The sequence below is a fragment of the Azolla caroliniana genome, unplaced genomic scaffold (assembly GCF_043228905.1).
Source record: "Azolla caroliniana isolate FFs.n. ecotype wild unplaced genomic scaffold, voAzoCaro1.0.p SCAF_15, whole genome shotgun sequence".
In the NCBI taxonomy this organism is placed as follows: domain Eukaryota; kingdom Viridiplantae; phylum Streptophyta; class Polypodiopsida; order Salviniales; family Salviniaceae; genus Azolla; species Azolla caroliniana.
In genome coordinates this window covers 14,968,785-14,984,612 of record NW_028230450.1, presented here as the reverse complement: position 1 = coordinate 14,984,612, position 15,828 = coordinate 14,968,785, and the positions used below count along the sequence as shown (strand labels likewise).

The following is a 15,828-nucleotide window of genomic DNA, read 5'->3' as shown; positions in this document are numbered from 1 at the left end:
CTATAAATATGAAATACCTAAAAAGCCAATTTAATTAATCCCATGTACTTGATCCTATAAATATAAAATACCTATGAACTACATATCTCCCACATTTTAATTGCTTGAGATAACAATTGAGATCTAGAAGGTAATGGGGTACCTAATATTATACAAAATCCATGTGCTTCAATAGCTCAGTTCGCTAGAGCGTATGGCTGTTAACCAAAAGGTTGGAGGTTCAAGCCCTCCTTGGAGCGACATGTCAAGTTTAGATATTAATCTCGTGTACATGAACCTATAAACATGAAATACCTAAAAAATCAATTTAATAAATGCCATGTACTTGAACCTAGAAATATGAAAATACGTATAAACTACATATCTTCTACATTTTAATTGCCTGAGACGAGCAATTGAGATCTAGAAGGTAGTGGGGTACCTAATTTTATAAAAGTATATGTGCTTCAATAGATCAGTTGGCTAGAGCGTATGATTGTTAACCATAAGGTCGGAGGTTCAAGCCCTCCTTGGAGCCACATGTCAAGTTTAGATATTAATCCCGTGTACTTGAACCTATAAATATGAAATACCTAAAAAACCAATTTAATTAATCCCATGTACTTGAACCTATAAATATAAAATACCTATGAACTACATATCTCCTGCATTTTAATTGTTTGACACGACCAATTGAGATCTAGAAGCTATAAATATAAAATACCTAAAAAGCCAATTTAATTAATCCCATGTACTTGAACCTATAAATATGAAATACCTATGAACTACATATCTTCCACATTTTATTTGCTTGAGACGACAATTGAGATCTGGAACGTAATGGACTACCTAATATTACCCAAAATCCATGTGCTTCAATAGCTTAGTTGGCTAGAGCGTATGGCTGTTAACCATAAGGTCGGAGGTTCAAGCCCGCCTTGGAGCGACATGTCACGTTTAGATATTAATCTCGTGTACTTGAACCTATAAATATGAAATACCTAAAAAGCTAATTTAATTAATCCCATGTACTTGAACCTATACATATGAAATACCTATGAACTACATAGCTTCCACATTTTAATTGCTTGAGATGACCAATTGAGATCTAGAAGGTAATGGGGTATCTAGTTTATACAAAATCCATGTGCTTCAATAGCTCAGTTCGCTAGAGCGTATGGTTGTTAACCATAAGGTCGGAGGTTCGAGCCCTCCTTGGAGCGACATGTCAAGTTTAGATATTAATCCCGTCTATATGAACCTATAAATATGAAATACCTAAAAAACCAATTTAATTAATGCCATGTACTTGAACCTATAAATATGAAATACATATAAACTACATATCTGCTGCATTTTAATTGCCTCAGACGAGTAATTGAGATCTAGAAGGTAGTGGGGCACCTAATATTATACAAAATATATGTGCTCCAATAGATCAGTTGGCTAGAGCATATGCTTGTTATCCATATGGTCAGATGTTCAAGCCCTCCTTGGAGTGACATTTCAAGTTTAGATATTAATCGTGTGTACTTGAACCTATAAATATGAAATACCTAAAAAACCAATTTAATTAGTCCCATGTACTTGAACCTATAAATATAAATACCTATTAACTACATATCTCCCGCATTTTAATTGTTTGACACGACCAATTGAGATCTAGAACCTATAAATATGAAATACCTAAAAAGCCAATTTAATTAGCCCCATGTACTTGAACCTATAAATATGAAATACCTATGAACTACATATCTTGCACATTTTAATTGCTTGAGACAATTGAGATCTAGAAGGTAATGGGGTACCTAATATTATACAAAATCCATGTGCTTCAATAGCTCAGTTGGCTAGAGCGTGTGGCTGTTAACCATAAGGTCGGAGGTTCAAGCCCTCCTTGGAGCGACATGTCACGTTTAGATATTAATCTCGTGTACTTGAACCTATAAATATGAAATACCTAAAAACTATTGAGAGAGAAGTTCAACATCGGCCGGATTGGCTGAAGAATCCGAGGACCCGATCAGTTAGGTTGAGTGCATAAACATGGAGGTCGTTAGGAAAGATATTCCGTGAGGAATATATTTGGGAGTTAGTGTAGGAGCTCTTGATGAGCATTGAAGTATTGTCAGTCCTTCTAGGACTTGTATAAAAGTGCTCAGTGAGCACGTCTTATGTACAGATTTAGTATTATTGTTGAATATAGTTTTTTGTGTTTTCTCTCTTTGTCTCTCCCGAGTATACTGCGTAAGCTCAAGCTCTCCATCGAACCTGAGTTTCCTTCCTTCTGTTCGGTTTTCATACTTTCTTCCGCACCTTACTTTTTACATGGTATCAGAGCGCGATGGTTGAGAACCTCTCTGCAGCCGACACAGCTTGACGAAGAAGAACAAGAAGAACGATGGCTAGAGGCATGGTGAGCTCACTTCCAACTGAGAAGCTCGACAGAACCAACTACGCGTCTTGGTCCTACAAGATGCACCAGTACCTGCTCGGGCACGGATACTTGAGTTATGTCGAAGGAGCTAATGACGCGGCACCCGAATCGACACACAGAGACTTTCCGTTGTGGGAGCAATCGGCGAGCAGGGTATTATACTGCTTCGCGTCGTGTGTGGGCGAACAACTATTGAGCTATGTTCGGGATGCAAAGAAGCCGAAGGGTGCATGGGAAAATCTGAAGAAGATCTTCACCGCGAACACCACAGCCAGGATTTTCAGCTCCGACAGGAGTTGAGCAACCTACGACAACGCGACTTGTCGGTGGCGGACTATACCTCGAAAATCAAGGATATCTGCGACTCCCTCGCCTCCATAGAGGTGAACATCGAGGAGAGCGAGACGGTCCAGATCTGTCTCGGAGGTTTGGCGTCGAAGTTCGGAGCATTCCGAACGGTTGTGTGTACCCGGGAGAATACGCCGTCCTGGTAGAGGAGAACCACGCTGGTGCGTCTACAACCACGCCCACCGACAACAGAATGCTGTACACGGAGGGAGATAGGCCCCGTGGACGTGGAGGACGAGGCGAGTCAGCACGCAATGGAGGCGGCCGACGAGATCAAGAAAGAAGGCACCGAAGTGATGCCGACAGCAACTCCGGACCCTCCGGAAACAGGGGGAGTCGAAGCGATGAGAACCGGCAAGGGAAGGCCATCGCGGAGTGCTGGTATTGTGGCAAGAAAGGCCACAGGGAAAGTGAGTGTTGGAAGAAGCGTGCCGAGTCGGAGAGAACCGGTTCCGGAAACGGCTTCGGACATACCGACAAAGGAAATCGGCAGCGATCGCACTACGCCGAAGACTACGGGAGAGCCGGAGAAGGGACTGCCTTCGTGACGAGACACGAAGCAAACTCAATGAAACAGACCACCCTAAGATTGGACGAGGTGTGGTACGTAGACTCCGGAGCATCAAACCACATGACGAGCCGTAACAAGTGGTTCTCGTACCTTGAAAAGCCAATACAACCTGGAGTAGTCGCAGTTGGAGACGACACTCCGCATCCGATCGCGAATGTTAGAGAAGTTCCCCTTAGCCATGTTGGGCAGAAAGGGAAACTCATGAACGTGGTGCACGTTCCGACAATCACGAAGAACTTGGTCTCGGTCGGATAGATTGTCGACCAAGGGATGGAGGTTCTGTTTACACACCTTGGGTGCTTCATTGAGGAAGAAGGCCGTGTGATTGCGCAAGGGCGCAAAGACGAGAGGATGTTCATCCTCGACTCCACTAACGGCGGCACCACAATGTTCGTGAAGGGACAAAAATCCGAGTCGGACATTGACTTGTGCCACAAGCGGATAGGCCACGTCAACCACCAGCGGCTTCAAGATCTGCAATCAAAACAAGTAGTGTTCGGATTGCCCAAATTTAGTGGCCGAAAGGCACAAATTTGTGTAGCCTGCAGCTCGGGAAGCAACACCGACTTCCTTTCCCCAACGAGCGAAACCGGAGCCGGAACAAGCTCGACCTTATACACTCCAATGTGTGGGGGCCGGCACAAAATGTTAGTCTTGGCGGGAGCTGATATTTCGTCTCCTTCATCGACGACCACACGCGGCACACGTGGATCTACCTCATTGAAAGGAAGAGCGAATTCTTCGACTGTTTCCAGGACCTCAAAGGGTTCGTGGAAACGGAAACGGGACGAAAGATCATGTTGGGAGACAGGTCCCTCCGGATGGGAAGGGAGAAGAGCAGTGTCGGATGGGAAACGTTATGAACCGGATGGGGAGTACCCGACTGCGGAGAGCCAGATGGTGTAGGCCCGGTATGAACCGGATGGGGAGTACCCTACTACGGAGAGCCGGATGGTGCAGGCCCGGTATGAACCAGAGGAAGAGATATATTCGTAAATATGTTTCTGAGAGCCCATCGAGGCTACATTTGTAAATAGCCGAAAAGTCATATTAGTATAAATATGATTTAGGGCAAACTTTTTGTGTGTCGTTTTTTGTTGTTATTATTCTTCCTTGTTGGTGCAAGAAGAAGTGAGAGCGCGTAACTGTACAGAGAGAGAGGGAGAGAGACGAGGTCGTTGCCTCTGTTGTAACCGCCGCCTGTTGCGAAGATCTGAGAGCACGAGGTTGTTGCCTCAGTGAACTCACTGTTGTATATTCCTACATAGTGACAGTTTGCAGCTTGTGGGCTGTCGTGGTTTTTTTCCCTATTTTGGGGTTTTCCACGTAAACCTCCTGTGTACCATTTCTCCCTTTTGCGTTGCAGTTCATTACCTGTTTTTTCTGTGTATGAAAAGAATCTCGGTTGTGGCCGAGCGTCGGACATAAGGAACGTCGAGTTCCCTACAGATCAAGTGCCTGTGGTCGGATGGCGGGAAAGAGTACTTTTGTGGTCAATTCAACGGTTATCTACAACAAATGGGAATTCAGCACGAATTCAGTTGTAGATACACGCCGGAGCAGAACGGCGTGGCCGAGAGAAAGAATCGGTCAGTTGTGGAAGCGGCACGGGCAATGCTGGAGGAGAAGAGCTTGCCCAAGTTCTACTGGGCGAAGGCGGTAAGGACCGCGGTATACATCCAGAACCGGATCGGAGACAAAGTGTTGGCGCACGAGCTATATTTCGGAACGAAGCCGAACTTGCGACACTTGAGGGTGTTCGGTAGCATTTTGTATGTGCATGTACCGAAGGAGAAAAGGAGGAAGCTGGACGCAAAGGCCGAGAAATGCATCTTGGTCGGTGGTTACTACGACGAGCAGAAGGGTTATAAGTGCTATAACCCTTGCACCAAACAAGCGCGTGTTAGCTGCGACGTTGTGTTTGACGAGTCCGCGTCTTGGTACCTGCCCCCGACTCCGAACCCTGCCCCCAATCCGAGCTCTAACGATGAGGTCAGCGAGGCCGAGATGCCTCCGGATGAGCCCGAAATCGAGACCTACGAAGAGAGTCCGATTTCACTCCGGTTAAGTGGACCAATTGGACGACTGGGTCGGTACGACCAGTCCGACGAAGATCCGGCGAGTAGTGGAGACTCGGCCGTGCATTCCTCATGTAGGAAGCCGAGGAGACGGCTTACGCGCAAAGAAAAAGGGAAGAAGAAGGTGTCAGAGTCCAGGAAGGATAGGAACAAGTCAGACCGACGCGAGTCCGACTTCGAGGGAACCGGTGACGGGTCTTTAAAGGTGAAGACCGCGTCGACCGAGAAGGCCTCGACATCGGCTAACGTGAGATTACGCCGATCAACCCGCCAGAAGAACCCAGTTGTGCGGTTCGGATACAACGAGTACATGGCGCATCATTATGCGTACATGACCTGTGTAGCTGAAGTGCGTGAGCCGGAGAGCTACGCAGAAGCGGCTAGAGACGCGAATTGGCATTCCGCGATGGAGGAAGAGATGCACGCATTGGCGGAGAACAAGACCTGGGACCTGGTTGACGCACCGAAGTGGGTAAAACCGATCGGATGTAGATGGGTGTACAAAGTCAAGTACAACACCAATGGCTCGGTCAACCGGTACAAGGCTCGGCTAGTGGCAAAGGGCTACACGTAGAAACACGACATTGACTACGATGAGACGTTTGCGCCGGTCGCGAAAATGACGACCGTTCGTGTTTTGGTCGCAGTAGCCGCGGCCAAGGGGTGGCACCTACATCAAATGGATGTAAAGGATGCGTTCCTGCAAAGTGACATTGAGGAACAAGTGTACATGGTACAGCCCCCCGGATTTCACTCCGGAACGAACTCCTTGGCAGTATGCCGACTGAAGAAGTCCCTTTACGGACTGAAGCAAGCCCCGCGTGGCTGGAACGCGAAGATCACGCAACAACTGCGTCGGATGGGCTTCGTCACGTCAAAATCAGACTCTTCCCTGTTCATCCGGAAAGGTCGACTCGGACCGGTTAGTATTTTACTATATGTTGATGACTTGGTCATCACCGGCGCCGACCTAGGTGAAATCGACCGCGTGAAGCTCCAGCTTGCGGCATCGTTCGACATGAAGGATCTAGGAGACCTTCATTACTTACTCGGGATCGAAGTGATCCGTACCCCCGAAGGCATATTGATCAGCCAACGTCATTACGTGCTGAGTATGCTCTTCAAACTCGGGATGGCCGACTGTAAGTCCGTCTTGACTCCTCTGGACAGAACCATCAAGCTTCGTCCCGATACGGGAAAGGTATGCGACCCGACGAGATTCCGACAAATTGTCAGAAGCCTCATATACTTGACCATCACCCGACCCGACCTCAGTTATCCGGTCGGGGTGATCAGTCAGTTCATGCCGCGACCTACCGAGGAGCACCTTCAGTGTGCGCAGCGCATACTTCGGTATGTCAACGGCACTAAGGACCGGGGACTACTATATCGGACCGGTGCAGCCACGCGGTTAGTCGGCTACACCGATGTTGATTGGGCTGGCAATGCCGCCGATCGCCGATCCACGTCTGGATATGCGTTCTCCCTCGGGAGTGCCACGATCGCGTGGAGCAATAAGAAGCAGCCGACAGTTGCACTGTAGAGCACCGAAGCCGAGTACCGAGGAGCGGCTGTCACAACATGCAAAGCCATATGGTTGAAGCGGCTACTTAAGGACCTGTGAGAGGAGGTGTCCGATCCAACGACGATCTACTGCGACAACCTCAGCAGCATCCAACTCGCGAAGAACCCCGTCTTCCATGCTCGGACCAAGCACATTGACATGCACTACCATTTCGTCCGTGAGCATGTCCTTTCCGGTGAAGTCGAACTTCAGTACGTTCCGACGGATCGGCAGACTGCCGAAATCTTCACCAAGCCTCTTGGTCTGGACAAGTTGCGGCAATTCTCAGGTGCGCTCGGATTGCGTCACCTCGACGTGCCAAACTTGAGGGGGAGAACAGTCCCGAACGACCAAGCAAAGCAGCAGGAAAGGAGCGGAGACCGCGACACCAAGTCGGTTGTCGAGTTCAACTTCGGATCGGCTGAAGAAGCCGAGGGCGGACCCGCCGAAAAGTTCGGAAGCGGACAGAAGGGGAGCAACCGAAGGAGAGAGCCGAAGCCAACCACGCATGGGGAAGATGACGCCATCGAAGGCGAGAAGACCGAAGACGAGTTGGAGACAGCCAACTCGGACGAGAGCGAAGACCGATCGGAGGTAGCCGAGTCGGTTCAGATGTTTAATTCAGACACGCGGAATCAACCGAGGCCCAAGCGGAAGAAAATGGAGCAGAAGAAGCGTCAACACCGCAATAACAGAAGAGTTGATGAGGGCCACACGAGCAGACAAGCCGACCGGAAGGGTCAAAGCGCGCGGAGTCGAACAGGTCGAGGAGCGCGAGCGAGGCGCGAAGCCAGGATGAACCGGTGCTGTGAAGATCCCGAAGAGCCTCAAGTTGAGCTTGAGGGGGAGTGTTGAGAGACAAGCTCAACATCGGCCGGATCGGCTGAAGAAGCCGAGGACCGAATCGGTTGGGACCGATCGGTTAGGTCGAGTGCATAAACCGGGAAGCCGTTAGGAAAGATATTCCGTGAGGAATATATTTGGGAGTTAGTGTAGGAGCTCTTGATGAGCATTGAAGTCCTTCTAGGACTTGTATAAAAGTGCTCACTGAGCACGTCTTATGTACAAATTGAGTATTATTATTGAATATAGTTTTTTGTGTTTCCTCTCTCTGTCTCTCCCGAGTATACTACGTAAGCTCAAGCTCTCCATGGAACCTGAGTTTCCTTCCTTCTGTTCGGTCTTCATACTTGCTTCCGCACCTTACTTTTTACAAAAACCAGTTTAATTAATCCCATGTACTTAAACCTATAAATATGAAATACGTATAAACTACATATCTTCTGCATTTCTATTGCCTCAGACGACCAATTGAGATCTAGAAGGTAAAAGGGTACCTAATATTATACAAAACCAATGTGCTTCAATAGCTCAATTAGCTAGAGCGATATGTCATGTTTAGATATTAATCCTGTGTACTTCAACCTATAAATATAAAATCCCTAAAAACCAATTTAATTAATCCCATGTACTTGAACCTATAAATATGAAATACCTATGAACTACAAATCTTCCGCATTTTAATTGCTTGAGACGACCAATTGAGATCTAGAACCTATAAATATGAAATACCTAAAAAGCCAATTTAATTAATCCCATGTACTTGAACCTATACATATGAAATACCTATGAACTCCATAGCTTCCACAATTTAATTCCTTGAGACAACCAATTGAGATCTAGAAGGTAATAGGGTACCTAATTTATACAAAATCCATGTGCTTCAATAGCTTAGTTCGCTAGAGCGTATGGCTATTAACCATAAGGTCGGAGGTTCAAGCCCTCCTTGGAGCGACATGTCAAGTTTAGATATTAATCCCGTGTACATGAACCTATAAATATGAAATACCTAAAAAACCAATTTAATTAATGCCATGTACTTGAACCTATAAATATGAAATACGTCTAAACTACATATCTTCTACATTTTAATTGCCTGAGACGACCAATTGAGATCTAGAAGGTAGTGGGGCACCTAATATTATACAAAATATATGTGCTTCAATAGATCAGTTGGCTAGAGCATACAGTTCTTATCCATAAGGTCCGAGGTTCAAGCCCTCCTCGGAGTGACATGTCAAGTTTAGATATTAATCCCGCGTACTTGAACCTATAAATATGAAATACCTAAAAAACCAATTTAATTAATCCCATGTACTTGAACCTATAAATATGAAATACCTATGAGCCTCATATCTCCCGCATTTGAATTGTTTGAGACGACCAATTGAGATCTAGAACCTATAAATATGAAATACCTAAAACGCCAATTTAATTAATCCCATGTACTTGAACCTATAAATATGAAATACCTACGAACTACATATCTTCCACATTTTAATTGCTTGAGACGACAATTGAGATCTAGAAGGTAATGGGGTACCTAATATTATACAAAATCGATGTGCTTCAATAGCTCAGTTTGCTAGAGCGTATGGCTGTTAACCATATGGTCGGAGGTTCAAGCCCTCCTTGGAGCGACATGTCATGTTTAGATATTAATCCTGTGTACTTGAACCTATAAATAAGAAATACCTAAAAACCAATTTAATTAATCCCATGTACTTGAACCTATCAATACGAAATATGTATAAACTACATATCTTCTGCATTTTAATTGCGTGAGACGAACAAATTGAGATCTAGAAGGTAGTGGGGTAGCTAATATTTTTTATACAAAATCTATGTGCTTCAATAGATCAGTTAGCTAGAGCGTATGGCTGTTAACAATAAGGTCGGAGGTTCCAGCCCTGCCTGGAGGGACATTTCTAGTTTAGATATTAATCCCGCGTAGTTGAACCTATAAATATGAAATACCTAAAAAACCAATTTAATTAATCCCATGTACTTGAACCTATAAATATGAAATACCTATGAACTACATATATTCCACATTTTAATTGCTTGAGACGACAATTGAGATCTAGAACGTAATGGGGTACCTAACATTATACAAAATCCATGTGCTTCAATAGCTCAGTTGGCTAGAGCGTATGGCTGTTAACCATAAGGTCGGAGGTTCAAGCCCTCCTTGGAGCGACATGTCACGTTTAAATATTAATCTCGTGTATTGAACCTATAAATATGAAATACCTAAAAAGCCAATTTAATTAATCCCATGTACTTGAACCTATAAATATGAAATATGTATAAACTACATATCTTCGTCATTTTAATTGCCTCAGACGAGCAATTGAGATCTAGAAGGTAGTGGGGTACTTAATATTATACAAAATCTATGTCCTTCAATAGATCAGATGGCTAGAGCGTATGGTTGTTAACCATAAGGTCGGAGGTTCAAGCCCTCCTTCGAGCGACATGTCAAGTTTAGATATTAATCCCGTGTACTTGAACTTATAAATATGAAAATACCTAAAAAACCAATTTTATTAATCCCATGTACTTGAACCTATAAATATGAAATATGTATAAACTACATATCTTCTGCAATTTAATTGCCTCAGACGACCAATTGCCAACTAGAAGGTAATGGTATACCTAATATTATACAAAATCCATGTGCTTGAATAGCTCAATTGGCTAGAGCGTATGGCTCTTAACCATAAGATCGGAGGTTCAAACCCTCCTTGGAGCGAGATGTCAAGTTTAGATATTAATCTCGTGTACTTCAACCTATAAATATGAAATACCTATAAACCAATTTAATTAATCCCATGTACTTGAACCTATAAATATGAAATAGCTATGAACATATCTTTCGCATTTTATTTGCTTGAGACGACCAATTGAGATCTAGAACCTATAAATATGAAATACCTAAAAAGCCAATTTAATTAATCCCATGTACTTGAACCTATAAATATGAAATACCTATGAACTACATATCTTCCACATTTTAATTGCTCGAGACTACAATTGAGATCTAGAAGATAATGGGGTACCTAATATTATACAAAATTGATGTGCTTCAATAGCTCTATTATCTAGAACGTATTGTTGTTAACCATATGGTCGGAGGTTCAAGCCCTTCCTTGAGCGACATGTGAAGTTTAGATATTCATCCATGTACTTGAACCTATTAATATTAAATACCTAAACAACCACATGAATATATGTTGATTGTTTTATAATCTACATATGTTATTATAGCAAGATGAGAAAAAAATCATGTTATCACATGTATTACATTAGAAGTTAGGTAACAAGTTACACACACCAAATAAGAAAAACCTATGTTATTAAAGCAAGATGAGAATACAAATTATGTTATCGCATGTATTTCATTAGAAGTTAGGTAACAAGATACACACAGCAAATAAGAAAAACGGGTATACCTTGCTCTAAATCCTCAGCAAAAACTTCATGAGGATGTAAAAATCAATTGATATACAGAAGTGTTATAGCTTAAAAAATTGTAGTGACACAATGGCTAGAGGGTATGGCTATTAACCATAAGATGAGCAGGTCAAGCCTTCGTTGGCGGGAGATGTGAAGATTAGATATTCAACCATCTACTTGAACCTATAAATACGAACTACATAAAAATGAAATGAAAATATCATGATTGTTTTCTAATATATTTATGTTCCTAAAGCAGAACGATTGATCTATAGAAGTGTTCCAGCTCGACTAATTATAACACCGTAATGGTTTAGCAAAATTGGATTCACAAATAAGGACAACAACTTCTATTTTAAGTATTTCACAACAAGTTGTATTTTAAGATTGAAATACGATGGGTATATCATACATTAAAAAAACACGTCAAATTAAATGAGGGAAAAACATGACTTTGGCTTGCTTTAATTGAGAGTTGAATTCAAAACCTGCTTACTAAACAGATGGCCTAACTAACTGAGCTACGAAACCACCTTCTTATTAGAAACACCACATAGAAAAGTCTTGAATATTGCTACTTACAAAAGATAGTCCAACAAATTGAGGTTCAAATAATTTGGTATATTAAACATTAGCGTCCCTAATGAGTCAAAGAGACATAGACCCTTTAGTCTGTGGCTTTTGAAAGTAAGCTTGATGGTATTGTCTCTCGAGGAGTGAGAGGGATGCATGTCCTCTCCTAAGTATTTCCTTCGCTGCTTGTGTCATCAAAAATTTACTCCAGTTGTCACTGAAAGTGACTTCGAGATAGAGTTATGATCCAACCACCTCAGCTGGCCTATGGTAGATAGTTAGGTGACACTTAGCTCTAACTTGGGCCGATGTGTGGAATATAATGACTTTAGTTATGCCTAGATTCACTGCCAATCCTCATTGTGTGCAAAAGTCATCTAAGGCATTAAGGTGCCTTTGTAGGTCTTGCTCCGATTCAGAGAGCAAAACTATGTCATCTGCATAGACCAAGATACAAACCTACATATCCTCAAAGGCTACTCCGTTGCCTCCCTTACGAACAACATAGATCCCAAAAACAGTCGGAGATAGGGGGCAACCTTGTTTTACACCAATAGTGCTAGTGAAACAATTGGATAGGCCACCTGGGCATTGAACACACTCGAACACTTGTTGATATAGTACATAGATGGCCCAAACCATGTCATCTGGTATCCTCAAGCTTTTAAACCTATCCAACAACGACTCTCTAAGGACTGTGTGAAAGGCTTTTCGGAAGTCCACAAAACAACAATATAACTTCTTCTTGCGAGCCTTACTCTGGTTAATTAAGCATTTAAGTGTGAAGATATGATCGTCTAAAACCAATCTTTTCAGCTACGCGAAGCTTTAAGGTCTGCATATAATCCCTAAGCTCTCCCTCTATTACTGCACCATATAATTTAGCACGGGTATGACCTATCATAAGGGTCCTATATGTATTTCGGTCCATGGGGTCCCCCCCCCTTTATGTATGGAGGCCACTATGTTCATCGTCCATTGTGGTGGAAAACCGTCCGCGAGGGCACACTATTAAAGATTAGAGTTAGCAAGGGAGCTAGACACTCTCTCCCATATATGATGTGGTCCATGGACTTCCTATGTTGTAATTTCGTTCTGACCTTCGCGACCATAGAGGTCGTGAAAACTGTCCCGACGGTAGGTCTGGGTTTAGAAGGTAGTGAAATGGGTTGTTGGTTTGGGATTTGGTAAAGTCTCTCTGTATATGTGTGGCATGTTTTGGGATTTTCGATGGGTGTTTGTGGTCTTCGTTCCCATAATCTCTTCCATGCAGTGCCACAATCGCTACTCATGAGCATATGCTAGAGTTCCCAATATTGGGATGCCTCCCATGGTTATCTCTTACGACGTGTCAACTTTCGCATTTCTTTGCGAGCTTGTACTGAGGTAATACTACCACTGTGTTGCGACATTCTAAGTTGTCTATGTAAGTTCCTACAATCCTCATCATACCATCTATTTTGTGGCATAGATCATAATCTACCTTGATTGGAGTGTTTCGTATATGGGAAATTGCTAACTGCTACGGAGTGAAGGATGTGTGTTAGTTTCGTACTAAGGCTCTTTACAACTAGGGAGGGACGTTGGGCGAGCCACCGGAACGGAGAGCCGAAGCCGGAATCAACCGAAGCAAGAAGAGACAAGAAGAAAAAGGAAGTCGAGTTGACTAGAGATATCAGCAAATCCGAACAAGTTGGAACAAGCGGCGACGGCGGTAGAGTCAAGAAGAACCGAGCTGACGGGAAGGAGAAGGCCAAGACGCGGACATGGTCCAACGTGGTGAAGGGCCTGAAGCTTGAAGACGAATTGGAGATTGTCAATTCGGAGAAGAGTTAGAATGAATCAGATGCAGTCGATTCGGAGGAGCCGAATCAATAGAAGGCCAAACAAACGAGGAGGCAGCGGAAGTCGACCCCGACACGGAGGGATACACGGGTCGAGGACCACCAAAGTAAAAACAACGAAGGAGTCGAGAAGGGCCTTATGAGAAGACAAGCTGACCAAAAAGGTTGAGCGCGGAATCCAATAGGTCACTAGAAGAAGAACCGAACCAGACAAGGAGTGCGACCCAGCTAGAAAGACGCCAGGTCGAGCTAGACGCTACGACCGACAGACACAAACAATGACACAAAGATTAGACGTCAAGTTTAGCTTGAGGGGGAGTGTTGAGCGAACAACCTCAACCGGATCCGGATTGCAGTCCGGAATGAAGAATTAGATCGGTGTCGTGCCTTTCGACGTTGTCGTTAGGATTCATCTCTATGTGCGCATCATGAGGCGGAACCGCCGGGGTTCTGGACCAAAAGGACTCGTAGCACCCACTAGCTTTAGCAAGAAAGGGTTTAAGATAGTTTGAGGGAGAGAAATTGAGATGGCGAAAGAGAGATAGAGAGTGAGAGAAATAAGATCAAATTTTTAGCTTTAGATTTGAGAGACAAGATAGATCATCAATTGGAGGACGAATTTTTCTTCTTCTTAAATTCTTGAATCCCCAAACAAACATCCTTGATCTTTTTCCCATCTATCCTTTTATAGATGCTCCCATGCATATGATGCATGTGAGTACAAGGCATACATGGAATGCATGTGATGCATGTACATCTCACTCAATTAAGCTCTAATATGAGAATTTACATCTAAAACTATAATGATAGAAAAAATATTTCTAAAGAAATGACATAGCCTAGTGAAGTCTATAGACTCTTAATGTGGAGGTGCAAGGATCAAATCTTCACTTGCACTCCTTTTGAATACACACGCGTGCGCACACACACACACACATATGTTTTTTATTATTAATGTTTTTTTACAAGCCATTCCTTCCTCCGGTCGTTGTCTCGTCGGCTCCGTCGGTCACAGTTGCTGTCGTCGGATGTCGTCGTTGGACATCGTTGTCGGATTCGTCCAAAACACATAGTTATATGCATTTGGCTACTTCCATTCGTTAAGTCATACAACTTAACCTTTCTATGCCCCACACATAGACACAAAGACAATAGCTTTTTCTTTGCCTTATATATGGTGGGTTCCTTATTTGTCCTGTCTATGTGGGATATCACATATTTTTCTCTTCTTCTTTGTAAACTTCATACCTACATAACTTGACACTTAGATGTCTGTTTCCTACGTAGTAAAGCACATTCAGAAGCTCTTGAAGACCTCTATCTTTTTGTATGAAGATATTAAACTTATTTAAGATAATATCTTTACTATTATTGTTTTATATTTTGTGAGAAGAACCACGCTCGATTTTGTATATTCCTTACAAGTTTCACACTATCGCCGAAAATCTTCACGACAACGCTAGATTGTTCCATGAGTCAGGTGGAAACCGCTGAGGTTATGGCCTAGGACGAGTAGAGTTTTAAGGCTAATAAGAATATGTGTATATTGTAAGAAAGAGAGATAAAAATTCGTGAAGCCCACGAATATAGTGAATTAGTTTGACGTGAATCCCATGAATTAATATAGTTTATAATAAATTAGAGTAGATAGAGAAAAGAGATCAAAACTTGTCAATCTCACAAGTATTATATAAATCAATATTTTGATTGTAATAAAAAACCCAAGAATCAAGAACCTTATTACAATTTGCTCCCCATCCTTATATAGTGATGAGAGAATCTTAGCAATCCATGGTTTTTCTATCTATATGCTTTCTCTAACATGCTTTTTGTAAGCTCATGCATTTTTTTTTTCGACTATAGTGTTCATGCACCCTAGATTTGCACGTGTAGCTTTTCTTTTTTTTTATCATGCATTTTTCTTCTAACTAAAGTTTTATCCTTAAAAATATGCGTGGAATTACGTTTGTATGTGGGACATCTACTTTTCTAACACTCATGATGTGTTAATATAATGGTAAGATTCCAAACCATTAACACGGAAGTATACCATCCGGTCTTTTCAGCTCTCTCCAAATTAATCTATTGTTCAAGAAGAACTTCCAGACTTCCCGTTTCTTCCTTCGGATCTCAGT

General features: G+C 43.0%; 9 non-coding genes across 9 annotated transcripts; all 9 read left to right on the top strand.

The window, feature by feature from the left end:
* The first annotated feature begins 165 nt into the window (after positions 1-165).
* On the top strand, positions 166-239 carry TRNAN-GUU (transfer RNA asparagine (anticodon GUU)). Its single transcript has one exon. It is a non-coding gene; the product is annotated as a tRNA-Asn (tRNA).
* Positions 240-443: 204 nt separating this feature from the next.
* On the top strand, positions 444-517 carry TRNAN-GUU (transfer RNA asparagine (anticodon GUU)). Its single transcript has one exon. It is a non-coding gene; the product is annotated as a tRNA-Asn (tRNA).
* A 334-nt stretch (positions 518-851) lies between these two features.
* Positions 852-925, top strand: TRNAN-GUU (transfer RNA asparagine (anticodon GUU)). Its single transcript has one exon. It is a non-coding gene; the product is annotated as a tRNA-Asn (tRNA).
* A 203-nt stretch (positions 926-1,128) lies between these two features.
* TRNAN-GUU (transfer RNA asparagine (anticodon GUU)) lies at positions 1,129-1,202 on the top strand. Its single transcript has one exon. It is a non-coding gene; the product is annotated as a tRNA-Asn (tRNA).
* Positions 1,203-1,810: 608 nt separating this feature from the next.
* TRNAN-GUU (transfer RNA asparagine (anticodon GUU)) lies at positions 1,811-1,884 on the top strand. Its single transcript has one exon. It is a non-coding gene; the product is annotated as a tRNA-Asn (tRNA).
* Positions 1,885-8,697: 6,813 nt separating this feature from the next.
* On the top strand, positions 8,698-8,771 carry TRNAN-AUU (transfer RNA asparagine (anticodon AUU)). Its single transcript has one exon. It is a non-coding gene; the product is annotated as a tRNA-Asn (tRNA).
* A 612-nt stretch (positions 8,772-9,383) lies between these two features.
* On the top strand, positions 9,384-9,457 carry TRNAN-GUU (transfer RNA asparagine (anticodon GUU)). Its single transcript has one exon. It is a non-coding gene; the product is annotated as a tRNA-Asn (tRNA).
* Positions 9,458-9,942: 485 nt separating this feature from the next.
* On the top strand, positions 9,943-10,016 carry TRNAN-GUU (transfer RNA asparagine (anticodon GUU)). Its single transcript has one exon. It is a non-coding gene; the product is annotated as a tRNA-Asn (tRNA).
* Positions 10,017-10,498: 482 nt separating this feature from the next.
* On the top strand, positions 10,499-10,572 carry TRNAK-CUU (transfer RNA lysine (anticodon CUU)). Its single transcript has one exon. It is a non-coding gene; the product is annotated as a tRNA-Lys (tRNA).
* The last annotated feature ends 5,256 nt before the right edge of the window (positions 10,573-15,828 follow it).